This window comes from Nelumbo lutea, chromosome 1 (assembly GCF_056320005.1).
Source record: "Nelumbo lutea isolate HS-2025 chromosome 1, American lotus-T2T, whole genome shotgun sequence".
NCBI lineage: Eukaryota > Viridiplantae > Streptophyta > Magnoliopsida > Proteales > Nelumbonaceae > Nelumbo > Nelumbo lutea.
In genome coordinates this window covers 180,309,250-180,322,304 of record NC_142684.1, presented here as the reverse complement: position 1 = coordinate 180,322,304, position 13,055 = coordinate 180,309,250, and the positions used below count along the sequence as shown (strand labels likewise).

The window sequence follows — 13,055 nt, the reverse complement described above, 5'->3', positions numbered from 1 at the left end:
GAAGACAAGTTATCAAACCACATTTTTGGACAGCCAAACTAGTTTCAAATAGCATTTTTGGTTTCATGGCACATCAAAGAAAAGTAGAAAGTTTGTAAAGCATATACTGCTGCGTTTTGTGGTTCAATAAATTCGCAAGGAGGGCCTCGTATTTGGAAATGATCATTTTAGAATTTATCCAATGTAATCACACATTTGTTCAGGTTGAGCCTATAGTTGAAACTTGATACTTTCATTAAGATTGAGCTATGAAAAATGGCCCGGGCCTGGGCCCATAATTTATTTAGTAATAAAGATGACCATGCCTGAGATCCAGCCCAACAATGATGAATTAAAACCATTTCTACTCATTAGGGGAATTTATACCCCAGGCCTGGCCAAGTATGTAAAGTGTAGTGATACATTGCTCTAGATTACAGAATGACAAAATGTTTACCCTTTCTAATCATTGCAACTCTTTGCCAGAGTTCTGTTGATAGGTAATTTATGGTTTCATTCACTTTTTGGGAAGTTATATACCCATATTCTTTAATGGGAAAATTCTCAATTAGTATCCTGTACTTTGGGCCTGGTGTCACTTTGATCCCCAATCTTTAAAATGCAATAATTCAGTACTCGAACTTTCAAAATATGATAGTTCATTATTTGTCGGTAACTAGTTGTTAATCAGCCATTAAGTGGCATTTGAAAAAAACACAAGTGCCCTTTGAGTGTCATCTAATTTTCTTTATTGACCATACAAATATTGACAAAAAATTAACAGTTTCAAATCATTGCCTCTTCTATTTAAGAAAGTTGGGGTCACCAAAATGCCCATTCAAACGTGACCCCAACTTTCTTGAATGGAAGATGCAATGATTTGGGACTATTAATTTTTTGTGAACGTTTAGATGGTTGATAAAGAAAATTAAATGACACTTAAAGGGCATTTGTGCCTTTTTGAAATGTCACTTAACGACAGGTAAACATCTGATTAGCGGTAGGTACTAGATTGTCATGTTTTGAAATTTTGGATAGTGAATTATCACATTTTGAGTTCGGGGACCAAAGTGGCAATAGGCCCAAAGTACAGGGTACTATAATCGGGAATTTTCCCTTTTCTTATTTCCTAGTTGGAAAAGTTAATTACCCACTTACCCAGGGAAAATAAACATTTTTGTAGACCCCATGTAAATCTGAAAAAAAAAAAAAAACATAGGTATCTTGGTCAATGGAAATCAAAATCCCTGATTTGATGATTTTTGCAGTACATTGGGCTTAAGACCTCGAGCTGGTCCCTCTCAAAATTTAACAAATGCTCAATCAATCTGCCCAAGTTGCATCCCCGCCGTGGCTATAGGATGGTGCTCGATGCATGCTTCCCTGTCCTCTGCATCACAAGAAGAGATCATATGGGTAGGTGGCTTCAGGTTAGATGAGTCAAACTGCATGAGAGATGGAAGATGGATTAGTTTGGATGGAAAGGATTCATTGAAATTGCACCAATGATAAAGCCATGGCCCTATATACATACAATATCCTATTTTATGTTTTACATAAGACGTAAATAATACATATTATATATAATATTTATATACAAAAGAGGAAAATGCTACATAATCAATGAACTCTAATTTTTATATTTTTATTTATTATCATATTCTCAATCCTATAGATTCTCTCTCCTCTTGGTTAAGGGGGAGAGAATTTCTATTATATAATTAATTGACCCAAATAAATACCCATGACCCAACCTAATCCAATCCTTTTTACTTAACCCAATGGGTGACTTAACCTTTACTCAACCCACATCTTGGATCAGTCAACTGGGTTGGGTCAGAAATTGCCACCTTTTAGTTCTGATTCTATCTAAATGAAACACCAGAAACAATGTATGAAAGCTTTCTCACAAGCGTATAAATTAATGGTATGAACTAGCGTAATACAATACCTCTCAAGAGGACATTGAGACAAAGATAAATATTACAACAGAGAGAATTACGTTGAAAATTAATTATGCGATGACAAAAGAATCACACAGTATTTTTATTTATGAACAAAGAATAAGAGATCAGAAACAACTTTTTAAGACGTACAATACTGAATACAACAACACATAATCACAAAAACATTTAATAGTTGTAAGGCTTGTATCTGAATGTGCAATATTAAGCCTTTTATTTCTCTTCTCTTCTACCATGCTGTCACTGCTGGAATGCTCTGCTCATTTCTGAAGAAATTACCTGGGTCGACCTTGCTCTTCACATATACTAATCTGTCGAAGTTGTTCTTGAAATACTTTCGACCCCAGATGCTAGCTTGTGCGTAGCTTGTATTCCCCCTGTTGTTTGTTCCAATGTCAAGATCTCTGTAGTTGAGATATGCTTCTCTTGGGAACTTGGAGACATAAGGAGTCATGTATTTGTACAGCTCTCTGATCCAATTGATGTGCCTCTTGGTTTCTTCATCATGAGTCCCATTTTGTTGCCAGTACACAAGGTACTGGATTTTGTATATGTTCCCTTTTCTGTGTGGGAATGGAGTTGCAGATTCTGATATCTCACTCATCCTTGCTCCATAGGGATTTAGCTGCATTATAGGTGTCTCCATTTGAAGAAACCTTTTCCATATTCCTTCAAATGCAGATTCAGGAATTGGTTGCTTAACATAGTCGGATTTCATCTTGTAGGTGCTCTTGCTCTGAAGACTCCTGTTGAGTAAGACCTCTACGGTACTATCTGGGAACCCACCAAGATTTTTCACTGCATCGATCCAACTCATTTCAGTACAGTCCTCTCGTTTCAAACCCAACTCTGGGAAGCTCTCGTTCATCAGAGGGAGGAGTGTGTCAATAGTACCAAGGAACATGGAGCTGAATGTAACTTTTATTGTTTTACCACCTGAACTGGTGTTTGTGAGCTCCAGATTGGCTCGAATGAATACATCTTCATGGAGTTTATCTGCAATGTATTGCCACCTGTGGACGAGCTTCGTTGCTCCTTCTTCTATTGTCTTGGACGGATTGAAAATAGTTACAACTGGTGGGACTGGAACCAATTTCACTTTCCATCGTAGAATGATTCCAAAGCTTGCTGCACCACCTCCTCTGATGGCCCAGAATAGATCTTCTCCCATGGTTTCTCTGTTGAGGATTTGGCCATTTGCATCAACCATTTGTGCATCAATGACTTGATCAGCTCCAAGGCCATATTTTCTGAGCATGTAACCATACCCACCACCGCCGAGGAAGCCGGAAACGCCTACAGTGTGGCAAACCCCACCTGGGAAGCCATGGACGTTACTCTTCTCAGCAATTCGGTAATAAAGTTCACCCAAGGTCGCACCAGCCTGAACCCATGCACTGCTGTCTTCTATGTCCACAGTGATGGTTTTCAGATTGGACATGTCAACAATGAGGAATGGGACTTCAGCCCTATATGAGAGGCCCTCGTAGTCATGGCCTCCGCCTCGTATTCTGATCTCCAACCCATTCTCTTTTGCACAGATAACAGCGGTTTGGACGTGGGATTCGTTCAAAGGAGTAATGATAAAGAGAGGTTTTGGAGTGTCAGACTGGAGGAACCTGAGGTTTTGTATAGTAGAGGTGTAGATGGATTGATATGAGGAGTTATTGGAGGAATAAACCAGAGCAGAGATTGGAGAGGAAGGATTAGAACGACGGGAGAGGCATTGAAGAAAGGTCTCCTCCACTGAGGCAGAGGTTGCCCATGGAACCAACACAAGGATTGAAAGCAAGGAAAGTAGTGCAGAAGTTGATGAACTCCCCATGATTTAATTTGGTTTTGCTTTTACGTGGGTTTGGTGTGTAGGAAGGATTCATGGGCTTGCCTATTTATACTTTTTTTTTTTTTATGGAATTTGGGTGTTGGTCAAAACCCTGAAAGTCTGACTTTTCTATTTCAAGAAACCATAGGTTCAATGTCTCTATTTTTTATCATCATATTCATATATTGCTTTGTCTCCAAGACATTAATTAAGCACAATAACATAAAAAAGGTCCAATTTGTCCAACAAGGATTTATTTAATTATATAGAAATATGGCAGCAGCATTTTGTGACTTTTGTTGATATTTGACTTTCTCTTTTTAGAATATGTTCATGTCATTTAATTTGACGACTTCATCTAGAACAAATGGCAGCAGCAGCTTCTTGTGACTTTTTAGGGGTTGTGTTGGTATTTCATCAACACAACCAAGCATTAATTTTGGAGGGTATTTTCATTTCGTTAAGTGATTCTGTTTATGTATTAAATGCAATATAAATTTCATACATCCGATAAAATACATTTTAACAAATTGGTTGTATTATTATATATTTATATATATTTTAACATCTTATGTTATATTGTTAATGCATTATAAATTATTGTTAGCATATAATAAATAAATAAATGTTTTGAGTCCAAAACAGAATCAATGGTGGTTGTGGTTCGGTGTGATTTAGAACTCAAATGTATTTATAGGAGTAGAACAAGATATTCTTGTATATGACAAATTTATAACGCATCTAATCTCTTTGATGAAATCCATCAAATTGTAGGTCTTTACTCTTAAGACTTAGGTTTGAGAAGAGTATAAATACAAATGCTGTCATTTTTAAGGGATGGCAATTTTTTAGGCATTGGGTTGCCCAGTCCGATGGATTGGGGATGAAGATTGTCTTGGTAGGAACAGGGATTGGTAGTGATATCCGATTAGGGATGAAGATGGGGATGGAAAGTGAATTCCCTATCCACCCTGATCCCGATTATATATATTAACTATATTTAATATATACATGTATAATATTATTTATGATAATATTTATATTATATATATATATATATTAAAATATATTTAAAATATTTTTATATTTTAAAATTTCCCATTTTAAATAAATTTAATTTAAAGATTTTGAGATGGAGCTCTAAAGGTTGAAACATATAGACAATAAATTCATGGGCCAAATCCACATACCAATCATGTATTGTTAAATATGTGCAATACATTTTTCTATAGGGGCGTACAATTACGGCTGTCAATTGGTTGTCAACTTGGCGAACCCGAACCAATTATAACACTTCTGGTTTCATGATTACGTCCCAATTAATAATTATGCTGGCTCCGGTTTTTACTTCTCCCGAATCAATTTACACCCAGAACCAATTATTTTATTAAATATATAATATTTTCTTAATTTTTTTATTATTTTTATCATATTTTATATTTGAAATGATAAATTTGATAGATAATAAATAAGATAATATTAACAAAAAATATTTAATTTATTAATATATAAATTATTTAGTATTTTTTTATCATTTTTATTAAAGTTATATTATCAAAATTAAAATTTATGTTATTGTTTAGATAAACAAATATAATTTTTAGTATAATTTTGTCTGAACTCAATAGACCCAATTATTATTAACCGGGACGGTTTTGAGTCTAAATTTTATCCCAATTATTAATAATCGGTTTGGGATTGATTCTACACAAACTCAACCCGGACCCAAACTCAATAGACCCAATTATTCTTGATGGTTTCTTTCATCGCATAGATTGCAAAAGGTTACTCAAAATCAATAAAAATTATATATTATTGTAGAAAATAATAATTTCATTAATATATAATTTTATAGATACATATATAAAATTATAAACTACAAGAAAACTGGGATCGCTGCTTGTTGGGAGTTCAACCACTCAGGTCAACGAAGAAATTTAATTAGATGATGTCCATGCCCATCAATTTATTTGGCAGGGTTCATAAAATTCTTCCGCAAATGCATCCATGAAAATGGTGAATCACAAAAATCTTCCACGTATTCATAAAGCTTTTCTTGGCTTTACAAGGTGGGTCCCATCTAAACAGCCTGCTAGCAATGTTTGATGGAGAGCAAATCGGCCCCTCACAAGATTTTCCCCCACAACGTTCTGCAGCACATCCCCGCCGGGTGTTGGGAATATCTCCCAATGATGATATCAGAAATGACGATGTTATCATTAGGAGATGTTCACGGTTCACATTGGGGATGTGTTGTGGGACGTTGTGGGGGGCTGATTTGAACTCTGTTTGATGGACAGTTTGGATCAAGTAGGCACAACGTTGTAAGCATGTTAAATGAATATTTGGAAGTTTTTTTGACACCTGTCACTTAAAATTCACACATCTTACTTATGGAAAACATTAAAAACCACTTCTGACAGATGTCAGATATTTATCACCTCTCATTGTACATGCTTAGAATATTGTGCCTATTAGGTATATGTTTGACATTGATGCTACAGATAAAGCACCGCTGATGTGTGGATTGGAAGTACCATTTTCTGAAAAAATGGTGTCTTTTTTTTGTTATGTTTGGAAATGTTGCTGCGAGGTAGGATGTTTCCTAGAATACTTTTCAGCACTGGTACCAGTGCTCCATGTCTGTTTTCAGCACTGGTACCCATTATAGGAAGTCCACATCACTGTCACATCAGGTCCTCTTTGACCAAAACGAACCGCAATATGAGAAAATGTAAAATTCGGCATTGCTCTAAACCACGCCTTCTCGATTTCTAAGGCGTTGGCTTGGAGCATTGTTTTATGGAAAAATAGTTCCAAACAAATAGACATTTCCTAGAGCACCGTTTTCTCCGATGTGGCACTGATGTGCCACCACTTTTTGGAGCAATAGCGTTGATGCCAAACAGATGCTAAATCCGATCTCTGATGGACAGCTTGGATCAGATAGGTACAACATTGTAAGCACGTTGAATGAATGTTTGGAAATTTATGTGACACCTGTCCATTAAAATACCCACATCCTATCTTTGGAAAAGATTAAAAACCACTTCTGACAAATGTCAGAATATTTATCACGTCCCAATGACGTGGTTACTATATTGTGCCTACTAGATCCAGTCTTTTTAATGGACAGTTTGGATCATGTGGGCACAACCTTGTAAACAGGTTGAATGAATATTTGGAAATTTTTTTAACACGTCCCTTAAAGTACCCACATCCTACCTATGGAAAAGATTAAAAACCACTTATTACTTACTATATTGTGCCTACTAGATTCAATCTCTTTCATAGAAATTTTTATTCATTGAGAGTTGTTTCCAATACACAGCTGCAAGTGTGTTAGAGACTACTTATCCGAAAATAATGCCCCACATCAGCCATCAGGTGTGTATCCCCACAGGCACTTCGATCCTCTCACCTTGAGAAGGTTCCTGTTTTAACAAGAGTTGGTCGACAAATGTGTCCATCTTGGAATTCAACAAAATCGACCAAGCAATTTGAATTTGACATTTCCATATATCCATTGACATATATACACCCATACATTACAACAAACTTCATTGATGTCATCTGGGTGTCTCCACACATGGATTGCTTCTTTGTCTAGCCTTTCTCTTCATACCGGTAAAACCAGAGAAAGGCTAATTCAATGATCAAATATGTGAATTCCATGCTTGATTGACTTTATCCTAATCCAACTTCAACATTCCTCGATCTCAATCTTATTGGTCCAAGCGTTCCAGAAGTTTGAACAGCGCGCCTCAATTTGATTGACAAATAAGAAATTTCTGGATAAAAGATATCTCAGCTGCATTCACATGGATGATAAATAGAACAGAACAAGAGTTCCAAAAATAGCGGGAAGATGAGATGCTAAAAATTAATCCTTTCATGATTCTAAACACCAAGGGTGCGTTCTAGAACATAAATCCGGATATAAGTAGAGGTGTAAGTGATATTTGAAAATCCGATTTTGAATTTGATATTTGATATAATCGAAACGAGTTCGGATCATTCGAATATTTAATCGGTCAAATTCGGATATCCTATTTATACCGAATAGTTAATTGAATTCAGATTCGGATATGATCTGATTCGATTCAATAAATATTTGAATTTGACTGATTATTTAATTCTTATATATAATATATAATATATTTTATATAATTTATATATAATAATTAAGTTATATAGATCATTTATATATTTATATACTTTATATCAATAAATATTTATTTTATATATTTATTAATTATATAAAATTATCTAAAATAATTAATTAATCGAATTCGAATTGAATCAAATATTAGAATATTTAATCATATTCGAATTCGGATATTAATTTTTAATATTCGTTGGATATCGAATCGAATTCGGATATCGGATTGGATATTTCCTGATCTGATTCCAATTCAATCCATTTACACCCCTACTAGCAGGCAGAATATAGTAAATGCATTTAATGAGCACTGATAAATATTCTCACAAGTGTCAAAAGTGATTTTTAATCCTTTTCAAGGGTAGGCTGGGGGTGTATTAAGGGACAGGTCTCAAAAAAATTCTAAGTAATCATTAAACGTGCTTACAACTTTGTGCCAACCTGATCCGGACTGAATGCTTTTGTTTTCATTTATTTCTGAAATTGCCAAATCAGCAAAAAAGAAAAGAATAATTAAGTCGTTTTGTTTCAAAAAGCCAACAAAATATTGGTTTTTAAAAATTTTCTAATATGGAAATTATATGATTTATGGAATACAATGTTGAATAATGTGATGAAAACCTTTTTTTTTTTTGAAACTGGAATCAAGAACATGTTTTAAACAGAAAAGCACATACACAACCAAGAACATGTTTCTTTTTGTCTTAAGAAACAAATGTTTTCAAACAAAATGGTTTTGATTTATTTTTGCAACCGAGTATAGGAAAAACAGTTCATATTATAGAGTGTTCTACAACATAAATGTTTTTGTTTTCATTTGTTTCTGGAATTGCCACATCAGAAAAAAAAAAAACAAAAATACGCTCTTAAACTCTGCTTTTGTTTTCAAAAGGAAAACAAGTTGGTTTTGTTTCAAAAAACAGTATATGTTTTTGGAACCAACAAAATATTGGTTTTTAAAACAAAAATAATTTTTTTAATATAGAAATTATATGATTTATGGAGCACGAAGTTGAATAATCAAATGAAAACATGTTTTTGAAACCAGATTCAAGAACATGTTTTTTGTTTCAGTTTTGAAAATAGAAAACAAATACACAAGCAAGAACACGTTTTTTTTGCGATTTTTGTTATGAAAAACAATCTGTTTTCAAACTAGATGGTTTTGATTTATTTTTAAAACTGACAACTAAAAACAAAAAGAAAAGAAAAGTTCACGTTGTTGATCATAGACTAAAAAATACTTCATTCTATAGTCGTTTCAAGTTCCTAATCACATATTGAAAACAATCCTTTTTCTGTATGTTGACCCATTTTCCCTCCGTGTGGCTGGTAAGTGGCTCAATTGGCTTTGTTGAACGAGACAACCTGATATAGACAACACACACACCCCTTTAAGCATTCAAGGTATATACTTATATTCTGCATTAGTTTAACTTACATTCCTTATGAATTAAGAAATCTACAGATTAATATTTAAGGTACAGAAAAATGTTTCTTTTTAACAAAATTAGTGGGCACTTACACTTTAGTCTTATAATTGCAAAAAGTTACTCAAAATCAATAGACGAAAAAACCAATCCAATCACGGAGCACAAAATTATGGCATCTGGAAAGTTTTCTCACCTCTTCTCAAATTGTATATGCATATAATTATATGTTCATGAAATATAATTAGATATAATTATTATTGTAGAAAATTATACGTTCATGAATATGAATATGTAATTTTTATGGATACCCCACATATATCTAGATACTTGTGTATGGATATGTGCTATTAAAAAAATTTAAACCTAGTATTGTTCGGGTCATGGCTGAGTTGGCCTTGCAAGGTATGTGGCCGCCCAGCTAGCACCCTACCACGTCATCCTAGCTCGGCTATGTTGGCATAGCTCGGCTATGTCGGCCTAGGACGGCCGAGCTACACTACCACTGTGGCCCCCCATCCTATCTTTCCAGCCACGTTAACTACACACCATATGGGCGAGCACAAATACAGATAAGGAGTAATAAGGAAGACAACTTCGCTAGGGAATGAAACTCTATCCCGAATACCTCGGTGGCTAACCTCATCCCAACTTTACCGGAAGCCCAATCCGACCAAGACACGAATCTTTGGCTATAAAAAGGCATTCCATGCTCGAGGTAAGGGATCCCAACTTCTAATACCAACATTGCTATTAAGCTTGGACCAGCATCCTTATAGCTCGGCCCGACCACCTACCACCTCCTACTGATTTGAATGTTGGAGTGCTTACCAGGGGATAACTCCTCGAGCCTCTAACTTCTGTTTCCTTGATCACAGGTCTTGAGGCACGGCCTCGTCCTTGTAGCTCAGTCCCGTCTTTCCAGCAAGGACTATCTGGTTGCTTTCCTCAGTTCGTGCACCACCTTGGGTTGAGCGGTATCAGATTGGCGCCGTCTGTAGGAAACGCACAAAAAGCCCTTCCCAAAAATCTTTCCTTACCGCACAATCAAGAAAGCGATCAAGATGCCCAAGAACCAGCCCGAGCGTTCAACAGGCTGATCCCCATCCTGGGGAGTCTCGCCACTGCAGCCCTCTGCATCAAGAAACTCCACAGCCTCCGGCCGCGGTTGATCCTGAGCAGTTCCGAGCAATGCAAGAAAAGGTCGATAAGATCTTTGGAATGATGTAGAACCTAGGACCCGCGGCACCGCCTAGCAAGACCATCCCCCCTTATGCATCGACGCGCACGAAGGATGATCCTCGTTTCGAGGATCCCAAAGCATGCCGAGTAGACAAGGGCATAGCACAGTCCAACCAAGAAAAGCAGGACGCACCAAACCACACAGATCCTTGCCAAGGAAAGGTTTGGCAGACGAATGCCACCTCACGTGGTCTCCGTCGCCGAATCCAGCTCCGTGAAAGACCGCGCAGTGCCCCCCAAGAAGGAAAGGGCAATGCACACTGCGGCTCCGAAAGAAAGGGATGACGAGATTCGAGAACTCCGCCAGCGCTTAGAAGAGCTAGAACGCAACTAGAGAAGCACGACGCCGGTTGTAGATCAGCCCACGCCACCGACCGTGCCCACGAAAAAGGAACCACCCTTCACCCAAGAAAGATTGATCTTGCCAACCATATTGTAGCGTTGAAGGCTCGGTTAATGTTGCACGGATCCTCTGAGGGCTTGATGTCCAAAACCTTAGTGGCCACCCTCACAGGTCCAACCCTAACCTGAAATTCCTCCCTGCCTCTGCGCTCAATAGCATCGTGGGAGCAGTTGGAGGCCCAGTTCCATGCTCAGTTCACAGCGAGTCAAAAGCATTGGAAGACCTCAGCCAACCTCATGCAGGTGCGACTAGACCTGTTCATGGGCCGGGTAGCACAATGGCCCAGCCCGGCCCGACCCGCACCCCGGTTGGGCTTGGTCATTAATTAGGCCCTCGGGCCTAACACAATAAGCCTGACTGTGTTTTGGGCTGGGCTCGGGATTTGTCAAAAAAGCCCGGCCCGAGCCCGACCCGACTCAATATTATATATTTTATTAAATACATAATATGTATTTTATATATTATATAAAATATATAAATAATATAATATTTATTAAAATATATATATATATATTTATAATTTAATATATACATTTTTTATTTTTTTCTTTATAATTTCTCTCTCTCTATCTATCTCTATTCAGCCACTTCAGCAATAGTAACAACATGGGCTAAATTTTAGGCCCGGGCTTCGGGCTTTTTATGAGGGCCGGGCTCGGGCTCGGGCTCGGGCCTTAGAAAAATTTGTTAATACAGAGTGAAAGCCTGGCCCGATCCGACCCATGAACAGGTCTAGGTGCAATAGAGGAAAAATGAGTCCCTTAGAAATTACTTGGCTAGATTCAACAAGGAAGCGTTACAAGTCAAAAACTTGAACCAGTCTGTGGCTGTCACCGCTATCCAACATGACCTCCGCCATCCCCATTCAACTTCTCCATCTCCAAGAACCCTCCACAAACCCTGGCAGCGCTGATGAGCCATGCGCAGAAGTATATCAACGCAGAAAAAGTGCAGACACAACTATGAGATGAGGAAGAGAGGCCTGACAAAATGAGGAGAGATATCGAGGAGCGAAAGTCAGAAAGATCAGATTGGGACCATAAGAGGCAAGACCACCTACCTATCAGAACTTCATGCCACTCAATATGTTGTGGTCTGAAGTCCTGATGCAAATCCGTGACCGTAACTACGCTCGTTGGCCCGAGAAGATGAAAACGCCAAGCAACAAGAGGAATCGCGACAAATATTGCGAGTTCCATTGAGATCATGGCCACGACACAGAGAACTGCTTCGACCTACGCAACCACATTGAAGACCTAATCAGGTGCGAATACCTCGGTGGGTTCATCAAGAGCTAGAAGCCGACATAGGAAGAACAACGCACAGAGGATGCTCGACTGCCGCCCCGAGCTCCCCTACTGGTGTGATCCATGTCATATCAAGTGGAATCGTTGCAGGAGGGGAGAGTAGTTCGAGGTGCAAGAAGTTTGCGCGGCTGTGCAAAATCGACAACTAGGGGCACAAGTAGAAGCGCAGCCAAACCATTACATTCACCGATGATGACCTCCAGGGGGTTCAGACCCCGCATGACGACGCCTTGGTAATCACAGCCGAGGTGGCCAACCTCGAGATAAGACGGATCTTGGTTGACATGGGCAGATCCGCCGATGTACTCTTTGAGGACGCATTTGAAAAGCTCAACATCGATAAAGAGCGCCTCACCCCATCAACACTCCCCTGATGGGCTTCTCTGGGGAGTTCCTCCTGCCCACTGGGAGAATAACTCTTCCCCTACTGATTGGAGATGGTGACATTACTGCGATGACCATGGTGGACTTCACTGTGGTTCGTTGCCCCTCTTCATACAACGCCATCCTTGATGGGCCAACCCTTAATGCTCTACAAGTCGTAGTCTCTACATTCCATCTCACCATGAAGTTCCCCACCAAATATGAAATAGGGGTAGCACGTGGAGATCAAAGAACTGCGTGGCAGTGCTACTTGCTCCCTTGTTGAGGACCACGTCCGGTTGTAGAAACATTGATGACTGAAGCTTATGACTTAAGGGACAAGGTGAGGACACAATGTGGCCAACCTATTGAAGATCTCATCC

General features: G+C 38.1%; 1 pseudogene; it reads right to left on the bottom strand.

Moving 5' to 3' along the window:
• Window positions 1–1,994: 1,994 nt before the first annotated feature.
• On the bottom strand, window positions 1,995–3,784 carry LOC148879570 (tetrahydroberberine oxidase pseudogene; annotated as a pseudogene).
• Window positions 3,785–13,055: the final 9,271 nt, after the last annotated feature.